Raw genomic sequence first — 18,025 nt, 5'->3', positions numbered from 1 at the left:
GAAGAGGGGCTTGGAAGAGGTGGGGGTAGTCTAGGAAGGATCACACATCCTTACAAAGTATTTGTTTTCAGTCTGCAGGCAATGGAGAAAAAATGATAGTATTTATGTGACGACAGGGAATATGAGGTTAAATTTCTTCCAGGAAGATTAGCCTCACAGACAAGAGTATAGAGAACAGAGAGGTTAGCAACAAGAAGAGACCTGCAAAGTTTCAATTAAAGATGTTAAGTTCCTGGCTAAATCAAGCTGGATGTGGATGCAGAGCTAGGGACATATAAGGAGCCTTTGTGAGATCACATTTCCTCTTGAAGTCCCTTCTCAGGGTCACTGAAACAGGAATGAATTGATTATGATAATGGAATGACAGAAGCAGCGTCGGCAAGAGTGAGGCTGGAAGTGCACATATCTAATCCCAGAGCCAGAGGGCCAGGAGTTTCAGGTGTACGGAGGGGTGGGGGAATAGGTCACAATTACCTTCCTTGCTTCCTGGGCTTTTCTGGGTCTACGGTGTTTATCATATGCACGGAGGCTTCTGAGTTAATAATGTGAGACTTGTGATCTTAAGAAGACATAAGGAGAGCCTCAGCACCCAGTCAGTGGACCATGGGGTTCCTCTCTCTGGTTTGTGGTGAGCTGTTTCTTCTCTGTACATTCACTGAGATGCTGGCAGATTCCTGATCTTGTTACCAGGGGCTGTTTCTGCAATTGCTGAGGCTGATATAATCCCTGCTCAGGATGGATTAGGGACTTGCAGCTCAGGCCAATTAGAACATTTGTCAGGCAAAACCCACTGCCAGTGAGTAACAGAGGAGAAGCCTCTCATTCACTCCTAGCCCACGGTCTAGAGATGCAGGGCTTGGGGTGTGTCTTCTTAGGTAGTCTTTTATTTTAGAATTCAAGTTCTTTTGTAAATTACTTTTCTCCATCCCACTGAATTACTAGGAGACTTCTTCAACTCTAGGTTAGAAATTTATCTTGATGGCAGGGAATCTGGGTGGACATCAGAGATAGCAGCATGGCCCTCCCCCTTCTGTGGCATAGCATCAGGAGGGGGCACTCTCTTTGCTTTCTAATTTCTCCTCTCTGATGGATCCGTTCTGCCAGCATAAAAACATGCTATAATATCTCACATAACAACAAGAACAACAACAAAGACCTCTTAGACCCCTGGTACTTTCCAACTACCGCTCCATTTCTCAGTTCCCCTGTATAGGAAAGCAACTCGAAAGAGTTGCCCAAATTGTTTCTATTTCCTTGTCCCCCATTCTCTCCTTAGTCCATGCCAATCATGTTTTCATCTCTACTGTTGTATGGGAATTGTCCTTATCAAGACATTTGTGATTTCAGTCTGGGTAAATGCAGTGTTAAGTTCTCAATCCCCATTACTTAGTCTCTTATAGCACTTGACACATTTGATCATTCTTTTTTGAAACTTTTTTTTCACTTGGCCTTCAGGTCAACATGCTTTTCTAGTCATCTGCCTATATAACTAGCTGTTTCTTGATCTCCTTGGCTATATCCTTCTTCTTTAATTAGCCCCTAAATGTTGGAGTGTCCCAGGTCTCAATCCTTGGACCTCTTTTCCTTCTCTTAGCTACTCACTCTCGATGAGCTCATCTAGGTTCATGGCTTTACACACCATTAATATGCCAAGGACTCAAAAATGTACTCTTGCAGTCCTGAGCATCATATTTATGTATCTGGCTACCTCCAGGATGCCTCTGTGTGGGTGTCTACCTGGCAACTCGTGACATTGTCATCTACTTTATAATACTATAACATAGAAAGTGTGCTCCAAAAGTGTATATTAGTTACTTTAAGCTACAGAGTTGCTTTAATCAGGAATTTGCACTACAGCTGGCTTCGTTGCAGAAAGGCCATCCTCCAGAGGCAGCTACTACAAGCACTTCAGCTATCTTTAACTCTGATCAACACCAGACATTTTGCTAATTAGCATGCTGAAGTCAAAACCGGGTTTTCATTTGTGAAATTAGTGGCTTGTTAATCAGCATAATGGATGTTAGAAATGGGCTTTTATAGGTCGAATTAGAGGTAATCAAGATATGGGAATTGGCTAAAATGTCATAGGGACATTTTCTACCCATATAAAAATAAAATATAAGAAGCTACCAAGGCCTATAGGCTGTACCTTTAGAAATAGTACCTGAAGCTAAATTCTTTTTTTTTATTTATACAATTTTAAAATGAAGTTTTATTTTTTTTGCTTTGAAAAAATGCCAAACATTTTTTAATGAGAGTAAAACTGTCAAATGTGAATGTTAAATTCAGCCAGATGTTGACCTTAACTGTGAATTTAAATCTTTTTTATTTATTTATTTATTTATATTTCACTTTAAGTTCTGGGATGCATGTGCAGAATGTGCAGGTTTGTTACACAGGTATACATGTACCATGGTGGTTTGCTGCACCTGTCAACCATCATCTACGTTTTAAGTCCCACATGCATTAGGTATTTGTCTTAATGCTCTCCCTCCTCTTGACCCCAACCCCCCGACAGCCCCCAGTGTGTGACGTTTCACTCCCTTTGTCCATGTGTTCTCATTGTTCAACTCCCACTTATGAATGAGAACATGTGGTGTTTGATTTCCTGTTCCTGTGTTAGTTTGCTAAGGAGGATGGTTTCCAGCTTCATCCATGTCCCTGCAAAGGACATGAACTCATTCTTTTTTGTGGCTGCATAGTATTCTATGGTGTATATGTGCCACATTTTCTTTATCCAATCTATCATTGATGGGCATTTGGGTTGGTTCCAAGTCTTTGCTATTGAAAATAGTGCTGCAATAAATATAAGTATGCATGTGTCTTTATAGTAGAATGATTTATAATCCTTTGGGTATATATCCAGTAATGGGATTGCTGGGCCAAATGGTGTATCTGGTTCTAGATCCTTGAGGAATTGCCACAGTGTCTTCCACAATGGTTGAACTAATTTACACTCCCACCAGCAATGTAAAAGCTTAATTCTTAAACACTTCCGTTTCCAGCCATTAGGGCAAAGGATTTCTGGGTGTCTGACCTTGCCTTGGAGTACTACCTTCTGCTGAGTGAACTCCTCAATTGATGCAGTTGTTGGAACACCAGGAAGGATAGTGAGTTGGGATTGCATCAGGCTTACAGAGCAGGCGTATAAATTGCTCTGTGTCTACTTGTTAATGACATTATGTCTGCATATGTGGTAAAATCAGATATGAGACTTGCTTTCATTATAACTTGGTAATGAGGTTGTAAGGCAGTAACTGATTCACCAATTTCAGCTTTTACGTGGCTATAGCTGTCTACCACAATCAGCCTAAGAATTGTGCATTATGAAAGTGGCTTGTGTCCGTTTTCAATACACTTCTAACATAACATGGCCAAAACAGAACTCTTTATTCACCCCTACCTCTAACATGCTCTCCCCCAGGCTTCCTCTTCACAATAGATGGCACCCGTTTGCTCAGGCCTAAATGTAAAACCTTGCCTGAAACTTGCCTACACCTGTAGCCTATCCAGCAGGTTGCCTAGATCCTACCTTCAAAATATATCTTTTCCTTGTGCACTTTTCTCCATGTCTACAGGTCATCTGTCATCTCTACCACAATGGCCTCCTAACGGGGATTACTATTTCTAGTGGCCTCTAGTCAATTCCTACAGAGCTTCCAGAGACGGTCTGTCAAATGTCAATGAGATTAGGTTGTCCTCCTGCTGCAACCCCTACAAAGTTTTCTATCACATTCATAACACAATTCTAGCATCTTGCCATGTTTTCTAAAACCCCTTGTGATTGAGCCCTGACCACTTCTCCAACCTCAACTTTTCCTGGTAATCTTCAATCTTCTGTCTACTCTTTCAGCTTCTCAAACTTATTCCCACCCCAGTGCCTTCCCACCTGCTGAGTCTTCATCAGAAACGCCCTTTCCTTGCATCTGTGTTCACATGTACCTCTTCAGAAAGGGCTTCCTTACCAACCAGCCAGTCTAAAATGGCCTCACTATGGTCATTCTCTATCCTCTGGCCTGCTTACTTTTCTTCTTAACGTATATCTTAGGGAAGAATATTATTTATATCTGCATTTGCTAAATATATTGTGGTCTGTTTCCTTCATGAGAACAAAAACTCCATGAAGACAGAGACATTACACCGTGTTAACAGTTATATCTTCAGTGAGAACAGTAGTGCTGGGCATCTAGAAAATAAATAGTCCTTAAATAGAAGTGAACTGAATGAATGTTTCCAATATTCCAACATATTTCTCTGTTTCTTTCATGCTATAATTTTCAAACACACTGCAATTGGAAGGACAATTGGGGAGTGAGCTGTCTCTTTGTGAGCTGTGCCCCTGTTCACCAATTCATTCTTGTAACTTATTCTTCTTGCATCCCTTCTATCAACAGTCCCTGTAGTAAGTGCTGAGGATGCAACTGTGAGCAAGCCAGACAAATTATCTGCCCTCATGGAATTTACAGTCCAGAGGGAGTCACAAACAGCAAACAAGAAAGTTTGTAATGAGAGTTATGTAGAAAATAATAGAAGACCAAGATAGAGAATGGCAGGGGACATTATTTTATAGAAGGTGGTTAGAGACAGCATCTCAGAAGAGATGATCTTATGCTGAGACCTGAAGGATGAGAGTGAGCAGGGTGTATGGTACAGTGCCTGGCAAGTGCAAAGGCCCTGAGGTAGAAAAGGTGGCTGACTCCTAGGGCTAAAAGACCTTACATGGCTAGAGAGCTGTGAGTGAAGGTGGGATCTGTGTCCAGGGACTGGGCATCCAGGGTTTACCCAAGGTGGGTTATATATATTCAATTATAAAACAATTATATATATAACATATATGATATATATGTTATAACTCATATATATATTTTCAATTATAAAACTGAAATTTTTGGGTTATAGTAAAATTCTTATATTTTAAAAATTGCTCTGTAGGCTAGGTGGAAATGGATCAGGTTTCAGGCCAGAGCGAAAGCAGGGACGTTAACTAGAAGGCAGTTGAGATGCTTGAGCTAGAAATGGCAGAGGTTTGGACTGAGACAGTGGCAATTGAAAGGGAAAGACATCACTAGATGAGGGCTCTGTTTTGCAGGTAGAACAAGCAGGAGCTGGGAGAGAATGCAGCAGGGGTATCCAGGGCTAGATACATGAAAGCCCATCAATAAACATAGGACTATATTGTATCCTTAGGAAAAAAGGAGAAATAAGAATGTTTCCCAGATTTCTAGCTTTCATAACAGGAAGGAAGGACATTGTTGCTTTCTGAGATGGGAAAGACTGAGAGAGAAATAGCATTCATAGGAGTATTTACTTCTGATTTGAATATTTTAATTGTGAGATGGCTTCCACACATCGCGTTAAGTAAATATTTGAATATGCCACACCAAAGAGAGGAGAGTTCTGGGCTAGATCTAGCAGTTTAGGATCCTTTCAAATACAGAGGATGTTTAGAGCTGTGGGAATAGATAACATCATCCAGGAAAGACTGGAGAAGTGAAGATATTCCAGAACGAGGCCCTGGGGAAATCTAACAGTCGTGGTCAGTTAGAAGAGGAGAGGCTTAGAAGGAAATAAGAAGAGTGAAATAAGAAGAAATCCAGGATAGTGAGGTATCCTGGAGACAAAAGAAGAAAACATTTCTCGTAGGAAGTTTGTCAGTTAAGCTGACTGCTGGTGAAACACTAAGAGAGAAGAGGAGGGAAGAGTGTAGATTGCATTTGGCAACACAGAGGTTGTTAACTTTGACAACAGTAGTTTCCGTTGAGTAATGGCAACGGAAGTCAGGCGTTAGTTGAAGAGTAAATTGGAGATGCAGAGAGTAGAGGAAGATTGCTTTTAGGAAGTTTGACTGTGAAGAGGAGCAGAAAAATATTGCAATAACTAGAGAAGTATGTGGGGTCAAGGGAGAACGTACCACTTTTTTTTTATCTGATAGGAGACTAATGGGACTGTTTCAGTAGAGAAGGAGAGATTGTGTGGAAGAGAGGGGAGAGGTTTCCTTTAAAAGTCAACAGAGAATGAGATCCAAAGTAGAAGCAAAAAAAAAAAAAAAAAAAAAGGCTTTTGGTAGGAGGAGAGTTTTTATTTAATGGAAGTTAGGATGTAAAGAGTGCTTGCTTTTCTTATTTCATTGCTGAGGCCAACGGCTGAGAATAATAGATGGGAGTAGCTCTGCTTTCTGAAGCGAGGCAGTGCACCATTTAGGCAAGACCTGGAGAGAGACATTTTGCCCCCTTCACCCATCAACTAATTCCAGTTTTGTCTACTTAGCCCATCAGGTAACTTCAGGCAATATAAGACATAAGAAATACATAAGAAAGGCAAGGCGCAGTGGCTCACGCCTGTAATCCCAACACTTTGGGAGGCCAAGGCTGGCAGATCACACGGTCAGGAGTTCAAGACCAGCCTGACCAACATGGTGAAACCCCGTCTCTACTAAAAGTACAAAAATTAGCCAGATATGGTAGTGTGCGCCTATAATCCCTCTACTCAGGAGGCTGAGGCAGGTGAACTGCTTGCACCCAGGAGGCGGGGGTTGCAGTGAGCCAAGATTTTGCCACTGCACTCCAGCCTAGGCGACCAAGTGAGACTCCATCTCAAAAAAAAAATAGAAAAATATGTAAGAGTTTATGAGAGAGCTGGTAGTGAGTGAGAGGCTTGGGAGATGGTCAGTTTGCTGTTCCTCCTGACATGAGAGAGCAGGGGGGCTTTCCTCCCTCTCCAAGCCAATCAGGAGGGCTTATCTGTATCTCTGGAGTCTGGTGCACTCAGAAACTGTTGCCTCCCTGACTATACCTAAAAATGTCTATGGATGAAAGGCTGTGGGGAGTCATCAGTGGCAGCAGGGCAAACATTCATTGGGAATGGCCTGCACTTCTAAAGCCACCAGGACCAAATGTTTTATTTGGTTTTGTTTTCCTGTGGGTCATAAACCTGACAAAAGGTAGTGAGTCTTGAGATTTCTTGAAAGGCATCTTCCCAATAGGATGTTCTAGAGAGATGAGGTACCACCAGAGTGAGAGTCTGTGTTGATGGGCTGGAACCCAGGGGATGTCAGTAGAACCATAAGAGACCCACTGGAGAGGACACTTCCCACATAAGGGAACTGCTGATGGGAAGCTCCCAGCGGGGAGACATGTGAGGGACCCACAAAGGAACCAATCAGAGAAGAAGCTAAATTTGAGCTGTGACACACAGAGGGCCCCAGTGCTGTGATACCAACACACCAGCAAAGAAAGATGGTGGCCTTTTCTCTGAATACTCTTCTCCGGAGATCAGCCCAAGAGGAAACCAGGAACAGGATTTAGACGGCAAGAAAGAGATAGAGAAGGAGAAGAAACGCAGAAGCAGGCAAAAAAATAAACCAATCTCATCCTCCTTCCTCATTGCAGGCTCTTGTACCTGAGTGAAAGTCCAGCAACTCTGTGGAGCAAAGCCATGGGGGCAGTTACATTGGATGGGAGGTTGAAGTTTTGACATCAAACTGGGTTTGACTTTTTAAATACTTTAAAAACCATAAATATATATATATATGTATATATATTTTTTTTATTTTTTATTAAGAACAGAGATTGACAGGAGAAGTAATGATATACATGAGAGCCATCCTGGGGTGGGGAAGAACAATTCCACAGAGGGAGTGTAAATGGGCGAGAAGGAATCAAGTTGCTTTCTGCCTGCCCCTTGCTGATTCCAGCTTTTTCAATAAACTGGTTATGGTTTAAATTTGTTTCTATCTTAAAACTTTGTGATGTTTACATTGTTGCAGTCCAAATAAAACTTACATATGACAGTTTACAAGCACTGCTGTGATTCCTGGTCTATCATGTTGTAGACCAGGTTTATACATTTAAAGGCATCCACATGCCTAGCAGGTAGCAAAAATGGATGAGGCAGGTGAGGAGCAATAGATAACAATGAGGACTGGAGAATGCCTGGCCTTTAATGTTTTAACAACCCTCTTTGGGTCAAACAACACAAATATGCAAACTACAAATGACTTTTGTGTTAGATATACAAAAGTATCTTCCCCTACCCAGGCCTTTGTAAGCCTACATTGCATTAAGTGTGGCTGTGGGAGGGAACAGGGAACAAGGCAATATGACATGCCTCTGCCTCACACACACATACTGTGATGATGCCGCTTACTAGAAAAGTGCAGAAATATTCTGAGATTTCCCAAATCTATAATTTATGATTCTTGTCAGCATTCTAGTTACACACAGGAAAGCATCAACCTGTCATCTGAACGTTGACAGGAGAATAGATGAGAGAAACAGAGAGTGTGCTTCACAAAAACTCCTCTTCCCATCACAGGCCAGATCCTAGTAATGAACACCAACGCCAACCATTGCTTTACCAAGGAAGCCACTTTTTAAAAGGCTTCAGTTCAATTCATTCAGTTTTTACTGAGTGTCTAGGACATACGAGAAAATTTTAGGAGGTCAGCTTTGACCAGAAGAAACTGTACATTCTTGTATACAATCTTGTCATTTAGAATTCTGCCTGAGTAGCAATATACTAGCCTGAAGCAAAATATCCTGTCAGCAAATAAGAGATCCCTCAACCTAAAACAAAACATATGAGGGAAATAGAGAAACAGAATTTCAGAATGTGAATAATCATATGCTAGAGAAAAGGAGAAGTAATTGTATTTCATTAAATGTTTGCTTTCTAAATGATTCTCTAAAAAGGAACCGAGATTCATTTCTTTACATTATATTTCAAAATGCCCCAGATTCTTACATTGGAAGAGTCCTCAAAGGCTATCCACACAACATTCTCACATGGGAGAGTTGCTCTTTAAGGTAGGACCCCCTTCCGGATGGTTCATCCCACGTAAGCTTGTTCACTCATGATGATCAGAACCAGGTTCTGGCACTGTGAGCTGTCCCAAACCAGATGCAACTAGCTGATGGAATCTAGAAAGATCTATGGTGCTGGACAAAGTTTAAGGGCCTGGTCATACAAGATGCATGGATCTGTATCTGAGAATTGGTCTATAATCAGGAAGTAACCGTGGTGGTAATGATGGGTGAAAGGACAAGGGAGGCGGAGGTAGCATTGGACAAGGACCTAACTAAATCTTGGAAGTAGTCTGCTCAGGCCAGGGCAGGACATTGATAGACAACCAGAGTGGTTCTAGTTGAGAGAGATGACTGCAAGAATCAGTAAAATCCCTGAAGACCCGAGAACAAGGCAAGGACTCAGAATTAGGGAAAAGGGTCTCTAAGAACACAGTAATGTCTGTAACAAGAGTGTCCAGAAGACAAGCCTTGAGCAACTGATAGACATCTCTGTGTCCCTTCTTCTGAGTCAGTGCTGGCCTGGGTGGCATTTGCCCGCTGGTGTACATTGTTTTATCATCTAGATACATTGTTTTTATCATCTAGAAGAGAGATATGAAACATAATGTGCCCTGTTCCCTTGACAGGGGACTGTGAGATTCCATCCATGATAGGCTAAATCTAAATTTTGCAGAATTTTCCTTAAATCGAATGGCTTCCTCTTCTTTAATTATTTTCTTCTTTTGATTTTCATTATGCCACCTTCTCCTGGTTTTTATCTTATATGATTGGCCTTCTCTTTTACTGGCTCTGCTTCCTCTAACTGGTCTCTAAATGTTAAACACTTGTAAGGCTCAGTTTTGAGGTCTCTCTTCTGTTTCCTTCCATTCCTACTCGCATGGCTCATGTCCCATCTATGTGTTGATGATTTCCAGTTTTTGTTGCTCTAACCAGGACCTCCTCCCCGAGCTCCAGACTCATGCATCTAACTTCCTACATGATACATCCACGTGTGAATCAAATTGGAATTTCAATATAATATATCCAAAACATAACTGTTAACCCTCTCTGTTGTCTACAACCTGTTCCTCCCACTCTTTCTCTATCTTATCAAATGGCAGCACCATCCAATGGAACATTTAAGCCAAAAACCTAAGAGTCCTCCTTCATTCCCCCGTTTCCTCATGGCCCCATCAACATCCAATTCTTCAGCAAATCCTGTGATTTTTATATATTAAATGTTTCTGGAACCAATCCATTTCTCTCTACCACATTACCACTCTACTGCAATCTACTGTCCTCTGTCCTCTCGAATACTGTTCTGTGTAAACTCCCACATACTCTGTTCTGTACTCAATAGCCAGTGTGATCTTTTGAAAGTATAATTTAGATAATTTGCTGCCTGAACAAGTCCTGCCCGTGCAAAATGTACATAGTAATCTCCCATCACAATCAAAATCCAGAAAGCCTTTTCTGAGCTTCCTCTGCCTACCCATCCAATTTCATCTTGGTACTACGTTCCCATTCACCTTCCCTCAGCCACACCCTGCTCTCTTGCTACAATAGCTCAGCCTCAATCCTGACCGAAGGCCTTTTCACTTGAGTTTACCTGGCCCAGAAAGCTCTTTCTAAAATTGGCTGGCTCTTGTCATTCTGATCTCAAAATGTCTCCTCCTTAGAAGGACTTCCCCAGCACCCAGCCTAGAGAGCTCTGCCCCCGCCCTCACATTCCCCCTTTGGTCTTACTCTGTTTCTGAATACTACATTCCTATCCCCACAGTACTTGTCAGTGTATAAAGTCATTTATCTTGTTGATTATCTGTCTCCTCATCACTAGAATATGAACTCCAGGAGAACAGGGACCTTATCTATCTTGTTCCTTGTTAGACTCCTATATTAGAAAGGAGGATACTACATCTGGGTGTTCAATGATCATTTATTGAGTAAAAGTGAACTCTACCTGCATATAACTTCCACTCATTGATCAGCTGGAGGTATGTTCAATAAGTCTATTATTTCTTTAATGTGACGACCCTTTCAATATTTGAAGGAAGCGTTTATTATGTATGCCAATATATCTCTGTGTATGTGTATGATGTCTTTCTCCTGACTAAATATCTGCAAGTATTTAAATTAATCCTCATATGAAAGAATTTCCAGATACTTCACTATCCAGGTCACCTGGCCCTGGATAAACTCCAAAAGAAGACTCTCCAAAGTTAGTTCCAATGGTGTCCAAAAATAAACTGAATGACACCAAATATAGGTAGTGGAAAAAATGCTTTCAGGCTGAGATTAACAGCCAACTTCTGTTCTGGTCTGAAGTATTTTTCTGTAATGCAGAATTTAAGCCATAGAAAATATTAAAAGATTTTATTTTCTCTTTTAGAGCAAATAGTTCTCTCCCACAGCCCCCAAGCAATCAATCTTAGACATGTATTATTTACTTTCTTGCTTACTCCTTCCTGAGCTCTGATCTAAGAAAGGCAGACTAGAAGAAGACAGGGTCTCTGCTGGTATTTTCAGCCCTTGGCTCTTCTCTGAAGTTCAGATGTGAACCTCCTGTTTCCTAGTCAACACCTTCCCGGTTGTTTCACAAACACCTCTTATTTCAGCACCTATCCCAAATTAGATTTTCCTCTCCCTCCCCCAGCCTTCTCTTCTCTGTTCTTTCCAATGCCTGTAAATGATACCGCCATCAATCCAGTCATCCAGGCTCCAAACCTCAGAGCCATTTTAGACCTTTCCTTTCTTGATATTTGGATCCAATCAGTTTTCAACTCTGCCAATTTTACCGTTTCCTTCACCTCTATTTTCACAGCACTAACTCGGGCCTTTATAACCTCTTATTTGTAGCCTCCTGAACTGGGCACCTGTTTTCCCATCCCTGCCTTGCTTCGTTTAAGTCTTTTCTACATTGCAGTCATGGACACTTTCAGTACAACTCCATTACGATGGAGCGCAAACACCTGGCATGCTACCTGAAGCCTCCTTTTGCCTGACCTACCTCCCTCTGGTAATCCTTCTTGAGTCGCACTTAATTCTAAGAAAACAAAGTCAAGAATTCTCCCTAAACACCACATACGCTTGTCTTCTATGCCTTTTCTTTTCCCCTCTACCTGGACTTCCCTTCTCAACTTTCTTCACCTTTCTAATACCCTCAAGGATTAGAGGAACAGCTGCTTCTCTGGGGAGCCTTTCTGACCCACTACTTGGGCCATAAACCCCTCTTTTCTGCCAAGACAGGGCCCAGCATGATTTCTTATCTAAAGCACCCAACAGGAGCTATTGAAATTATTTGTTTTTTATATCCTCACAAGGCTGCAAGCTCCTTAAAGTCAAAACAATTCTTATTTATCTTTGTACCTCCCCTGTAAGACCTAGCTAAGTGGGGAGCACATAGTAGGTATTTCATAAATATTAACTGATCCGAAATATCATTTAAGAGGCTGAAACTTAAGTCTAGATAAGGAACTCTTAGGCCTAAAATAATACCAGAATGTCCCTACATTACAAAATACGAGTGTTTCTAGTTCTTCATCATTCGGTTCCTGATATTTCACATCTTGTGTTCAGAAACACTTCTAATAAAGTTTCTCATGCTCCAGCAGCAGAATTCGGGGGACTTAGGGTGGTTAGTGGTGCAATTATATGCTATCTCTTACCTTTTTATCTTTGGCCAAATCTATTTTAAATAGTATGGATGGCAAGACATATGTCCAAGGCCAAGATGATGAAGTTTCCTGTGATTTAAAAGCAGCGCATAGTTATTAGACAATGGAGACTCCATTGTGCTATTGTTATTTATGTACATCTCTTAGTCCCTACTACAGTGCTTCCATCTGGAAGGCAAGGCTTGGGGCTTATTTAGCCTTGAAACTATTACACTGTCCATCGCAATGTCCCAAACAGAGGATGATCTCCATCAATGTGTATTGAATTGAGTTGAGGCTGCCAAGTGGAAAGGAGCTTCATTGAGACACCAATTTGTTTGTGACAGTCATGGAAAAATATGTAGCAACCATTTCTTTCTCTTTGCAGTGAACTTGCTTGTCAAATGCCTCTTTAAAAAGCGAGTGAAGATAATTGCAAATCAGCTGGAAGTGCTGCCAAGATATGACCTCCAGGAAGGCCCAGAAGACAAGTGATATTGTGTGGACTGCTACAGCGCAATGTCTAACTGATTCAAAATGAAGAATCAATTTGAAATTAAGATGAGGAAAGGCATCCAGCACTTATATTATAGCAAAAAACATTGTCACCAGGCCCTGGGAAAGATGAGACCACCTCCCTTCCCTTCTCAGGCTCCTTTTCCCTGTCAGACTGTAGCTCTTAAAGGCTGTCATCCTCCAAGGGTATTCCCTAAGTACAGCATAGCATCTCTGTTACCCTTTGAATTCAACAATATTGATCTCCTCCAACATTTTCATTCCTTTAGTCAAAAGTCAGCTGTCAAACGCGAGGCACAAGTGCAACTTTAAGGAATTCATGGCCAATATTTGTCATGTCATTTCATGGATTGTCTGCAGGCACATAAAACATACAATGAGGATACTGATCCAAGATACATGGCACACAATTAAATTGTGAAAAAACATGACTCTGAGTCCAGAAGTTCTTATTTTTTCGCAGTCTTCAGAGTATCGTATAGGCCCCTTGAAAAATAAATTTGCAGAGTGTGAATGTTAATTTACTTTCAACTTCAGAAAACAGATTTTCCACATTTATAAAAGAGAATAGTGACTATTCTAGACAATAGAGCCCAGCAAGAATACTCAAACTAGTATAACCCTATTTCTCTACACCACAAGGACATCTTGTAGGCATGTTCCTCTGAAGGACTTGAGAATTACGCTTTTTTTCCTCCTTTTCTCTCTAAAAGCAAAAAGCACCATAATCTTGCTGTAGTATAATCAAAACAGAGCCCGATGTGAAACCAGAGCCTTGAGTTTTCATCCTTCGTTTGTTACTTAAAAGTTGACATAAGAAAAATTATTTAACTTCTCTCAACCTCAGTTTCTTATCTATAAAATGGGATTATAAAATGTATCTCACAAAGTAGTTATGAGGATTAAAGGAAATGGAAAACATGCTTATTTAGTTTTGAATCCTGGTTTGGTCTAACTATCAATAAAACTCATTAAGATGGAATGTTCAGGTATCCTCAGCATTTTGTTGTTGTTTCCAATTACTGATGATTAAAACATGGAGTAAAATATCTGTCGCATTTCTGAAAAACTGTGAGCCCATCACAAATCATCTAAAGCTCTGCTTTCACACAGGTGAGTCAGAGTTCAAGCCAACAAGCCAAGGAGAGACCTATGCTGCTGCAGCTTTCTTGCTTCTCAGAACCAGCAGCAGCAGCAGCAGCAGCAGCAGCACCTAACACCTAGCAAGCAGGCACTCTACGCCAGGTGCCAAGCTGTGCACCTTATATTCATCCTCTCCCCTCATCCTCAGCACGACCTCAAGAAGCTTGAGCTCCTCCACACAGAACCATGGCCCCCAGTGGAGGCCGCACATATGGCCCAGGCAGACCACAGGCAGCCTGCTCTCAAGAAGGCGGCTTGTTATTCTAAGGCTGAACCCTGAAGGATGTGAATTAATGAGCAATCTGTGTCCCTAGCCACCTTGCTTCATTTTTATAGTATAGTCTCTTGATCTATTGCAATATCAGAAGAGGCCTCTCAAACATCCGTGTTTCTGCTATGTTGCCTCTTCCACAATTGCCAGGGTGATCTTCTGAACCCAGGCCACCCATGGAGCTGGGAAGGTCTCTGGAACCCTGGGCCTTTGGTCTCTCCATCCTCTGAGTGCCTACGGCCCTTGGCAAACAGCACTGTTGCTATCATGCCTTCTCTATCAGGAGAATGAGAGGTTCTGGAAGGCAAGAACTACCCCTCGTTGATCATTGTATCTAGTGGAGTGCATGGGATGATGGCAGGGGCTCCTTCCACATACGTTCTATTAGGACAATGATTCTCAACCCTGGCTGTACACCTACAATTACCTAGGAAGTTTTTAAAAATACATATCCAAGCCCATGCCCAATCATCTGTTGCATTCTCCTACCCAAGTCTCCTACCCAATCATAGTCAATGGAATCAGACTCTCTAGGCATGAGGATGGAGTCCCAGGTAACCCTAACATATTAACAGGCCTGAGATCCACAGTATTTTTGTGTATGTCTGGCTCTTCTCCATCCCCTTGGCTCCTCTGACCCATTTAAGAAGTAAAACTGGCCTGCAGCCAGCCCCTTCCCCTCCTCTACCTCACGGGGGCCCTGCTGGCCTGCAGCGAGCCTGCCTGCTCTTCTTCTAACCAGGCCTCCAGATAAGTAGTCTGTGCTCTGCCCTCATGAGTAAGCCCTGCAATCCTCTGTCAGCTCTGTGTCAGGGCAGGTGGGCCTGTTTGATTCCAGAGCTCACTCTTAGGAAACCCATTATTATTGTAGCCTAAGCCTCATTCACCAGTATTTGTTTTCAGTAATAAACTTGACATTTATATCTCCATTTGCTTAACGTCCCCCTACCTCATCAATGGATTTAGAATTTAGGAAGGGGAGAGATTTATTATCAACGTCAAACTCAACAGCATCCTCTTTTTTTTTTTTTTTTTGGCCTGACATGCATAGGCTATAATAGGTGCTCAATAAATATTTGTTGACTGAATCAATTTCCTATGCACTTCTAGTAATATCCATTCTCTAAATTTCGGTCTCACTTTTTCTCTGTCTCTTTCTTGCACAAGCTACAGATGGTATAAATGCTGCAGTCCTTGGGAAGACTGAAAAAGCAGTCAGACAGATGTGTTGTTCATAGCTCCCTAGTCAGGCATAACTAAACATTTACATTTATTACCAATTAGAGGGGAAACAGACTGTAGTTTTATGCACTGTATGTGGCTGGATATATTTCTTTTTGGGATCTCACTAAAAATTTTTAAATGTACCATTGGATCTCACTCTTTTACCAGCTCAAACCTCATTGAAAACACCATTTAAATAGAGGTCTACCAATGACAGCACAAATCTGTTGCATTCTCCTACCCAAGCACAAAATATCATGGAGGTGGAAAGGCAATGCTGCAGAGAGGCAACTGACCCAGTATGATTGAGCTGAACCTCCTTTACTAAGACTTTGTGGCCATGCAGAACTGATGAAGTTGTGGTAGACTATGTTGAAACTATGCTGTAAAGTTGTTGATGGCACACAGTGTGCAACAGTGCTTGTGGACACATACAGCTTTGCTGTGTGTGCAGCCCTTTTTCCATTTAGGACAAAATAGTGTAAGTGGACATAGTACTCGACAGGACTGTGAAACCATTGGTTCCACAGGGTTTCAGACCCAATGCTAAAGAATTCACTGTGTTTAGCTGAGTTCCATCTAACCTGGTATCCATCTTACATCTAAAACACTGACCCAACCCCATGAAAAAATCGAAGGAAAACACTGGCTAAGGTATAGGTAACTTGAGCTCTGGTTTCAGCTCTTACTAACACAGCTTCTTCACCTGCAAAACCAGATGATTGCTTTGAGGAACTTTGCTGAGGAAATCATGATATTTAATTACAGATTTATATACTGTATAAAAATTTCATCCCATGTTTAGTAACAACAAGAGCAATTTCAAAACAACCTAAAGGTCAACAATAGGGTAGAGACCGGAAGATACATTGTAGAGAAACCAGATGAATCACATAACTGTTAAAAACCACTTTGCACCCTCTCTAATGGATGTAATGAATGGCTATGATGAAACACAAGCAAACAAATGGAAATTAATAAATTCCGGTGAGGATGTGGAGAAGTTGGAACCCTCATGCATTGCTGGTAGGGATGTAGAATGATAGAGCAGCTGTGGAAACACTTTGGTGTTTCCTCAAAAAGCTAAAAATAGAATTACCATATGATTCTGCATATTTCACTCTAGGTGTATACCCAAACGAAATGAAAATAGACACTCAAACAAGAACACGTATACATATGTTCAACACTATTCGCAACAGTCAGAAGAAACAACCCAAATGTCCGTTAATGGATGAATGAATAAATAGCGGTATATACATACAATGGAATATTTTTCTGCCATAAAAAAGAGTGAGGTACTGATACATGCTACAAGGTGGATGAATCGCAAAATCATTATTCCAAGTGAAAAGTCAGACACAAAAGGTTCACATGTTGTATGGTTTCATGTACGTAAAATATCCAGAATAGGTAAATCCAGAGACCGGATGCAAATTGGTTGTTTCCAAGTGCTACCAGAAAGAAGAATGAGGAAAAACTGCTTAATGGGTATGGGATTTTACCTTGGAGTGATAGGAATGTTTTGAAATCAGATGGAGATGATGGTTGCACAACATTGTGAATGTAGTAAATGCCACTAAACTCTTCACTTTCAAATGGTTAATTTTATGTTATGTAAATTTCGCCTTACATTATTTTTTTAAATCATGGTTTTTAAAGAATATTTACTAACAAGGGAAAATTCACACCATGTACCTATTATTAAAAACTGGACTTACAATATGATCTCAATTTTGAAAGATTTAAAATGTACATGTGAGTTTGTGCATATATACATACATACACATACACACACACACACGTATATATACTCATCCTCCTCCCCTCAAAGAATACTGAAAAGAAATTCAGAACTTTGATATTTGAATTATAGGTTGTTTCATTTTCTTATTCCTTATAATGAACATATGTTAATTTTATAATTTGAGGAAAAAATCAATGTTATTGAATAAGAATTGGGTTATAAGAACATCGCTAAAGTTTTCTCCAGCTCTGCAGTTCTAGTAGTCTCAACATGTTGCATTTTCCAGAATACCTATTAGATGCTGGGCAAGAGGGATAAGCTTTTAGAGTGGACACCTAGGAAATGATGATTTAAGGCAGGCAGGCAATATTGGAGCACAGAGACATTTAGAATACAAACATTTGTATAGGCAGTCTGTATGCATAACTTTTGCCCTCATCACACTGGCCGTAAGTGATGCCATTAGAAGAACATACATATCCATTATTCAGCTCATGGCTCATTCCCTAATGGCTCCTTTAAGATTAATGTTTTCAGGGTAACAGGCATGGCTTTCATATTCAATCTTTTCATAATGCATTCATTTCAAAATAAAATACATACACCTGTCCTGCACAACTACCCAAGCTGAATTCTTTCTAGATAAATTAAATTGTTTGGTTTTTTATTTACTTTCTTTTTCTTAAAA

At 40.9% G+C, this 18,025-nt stretch overlaps 1 long non-coding RNA gene across 1 annotated transcript in view; it reads left to right on the top strand.

Annotated features, from left to right (window-relative positions):
• LOC144340475 (uncharacterized) overlaps positions 1-13,923 on the top strand; it is a 74,975-nt gene extending 61,052 nt beyond the window's left edge. Inside the window, exon 2 of the long non-coding RNA XR_013416634.1 lies at positions 12,825-13,923. This is a non-coding gene — a long non-coding RNA (uncharacterized LOC144340475). The remainder of the gene's footprint in view (positions 1-12,824) is intronic.
• Positions 13,924-18,025: the final 4,102 nt, after the last annotated feature.

The sequence above is a fragment of the Macaca mulatta genome, chromosome 1 (genome assembly GCF_049350105.2).
Source record: "Macaca mulatta isolate MMU2019108-1 chromosome 1, T2T-MMU8v2.0, whole genome shotgun sequence".
In the NCBI taxonomy this organism is placed as follows: Eukaryota; Metazoa; Chordata; class Mammalia; order Primates; family Cercopithecidae; genus Macaca; species Macaca mulatta.
Note: the sequence above shows the minus strand (reverse complement) of the source record. Positions and strands in the feature narration are given on the sequence as shown.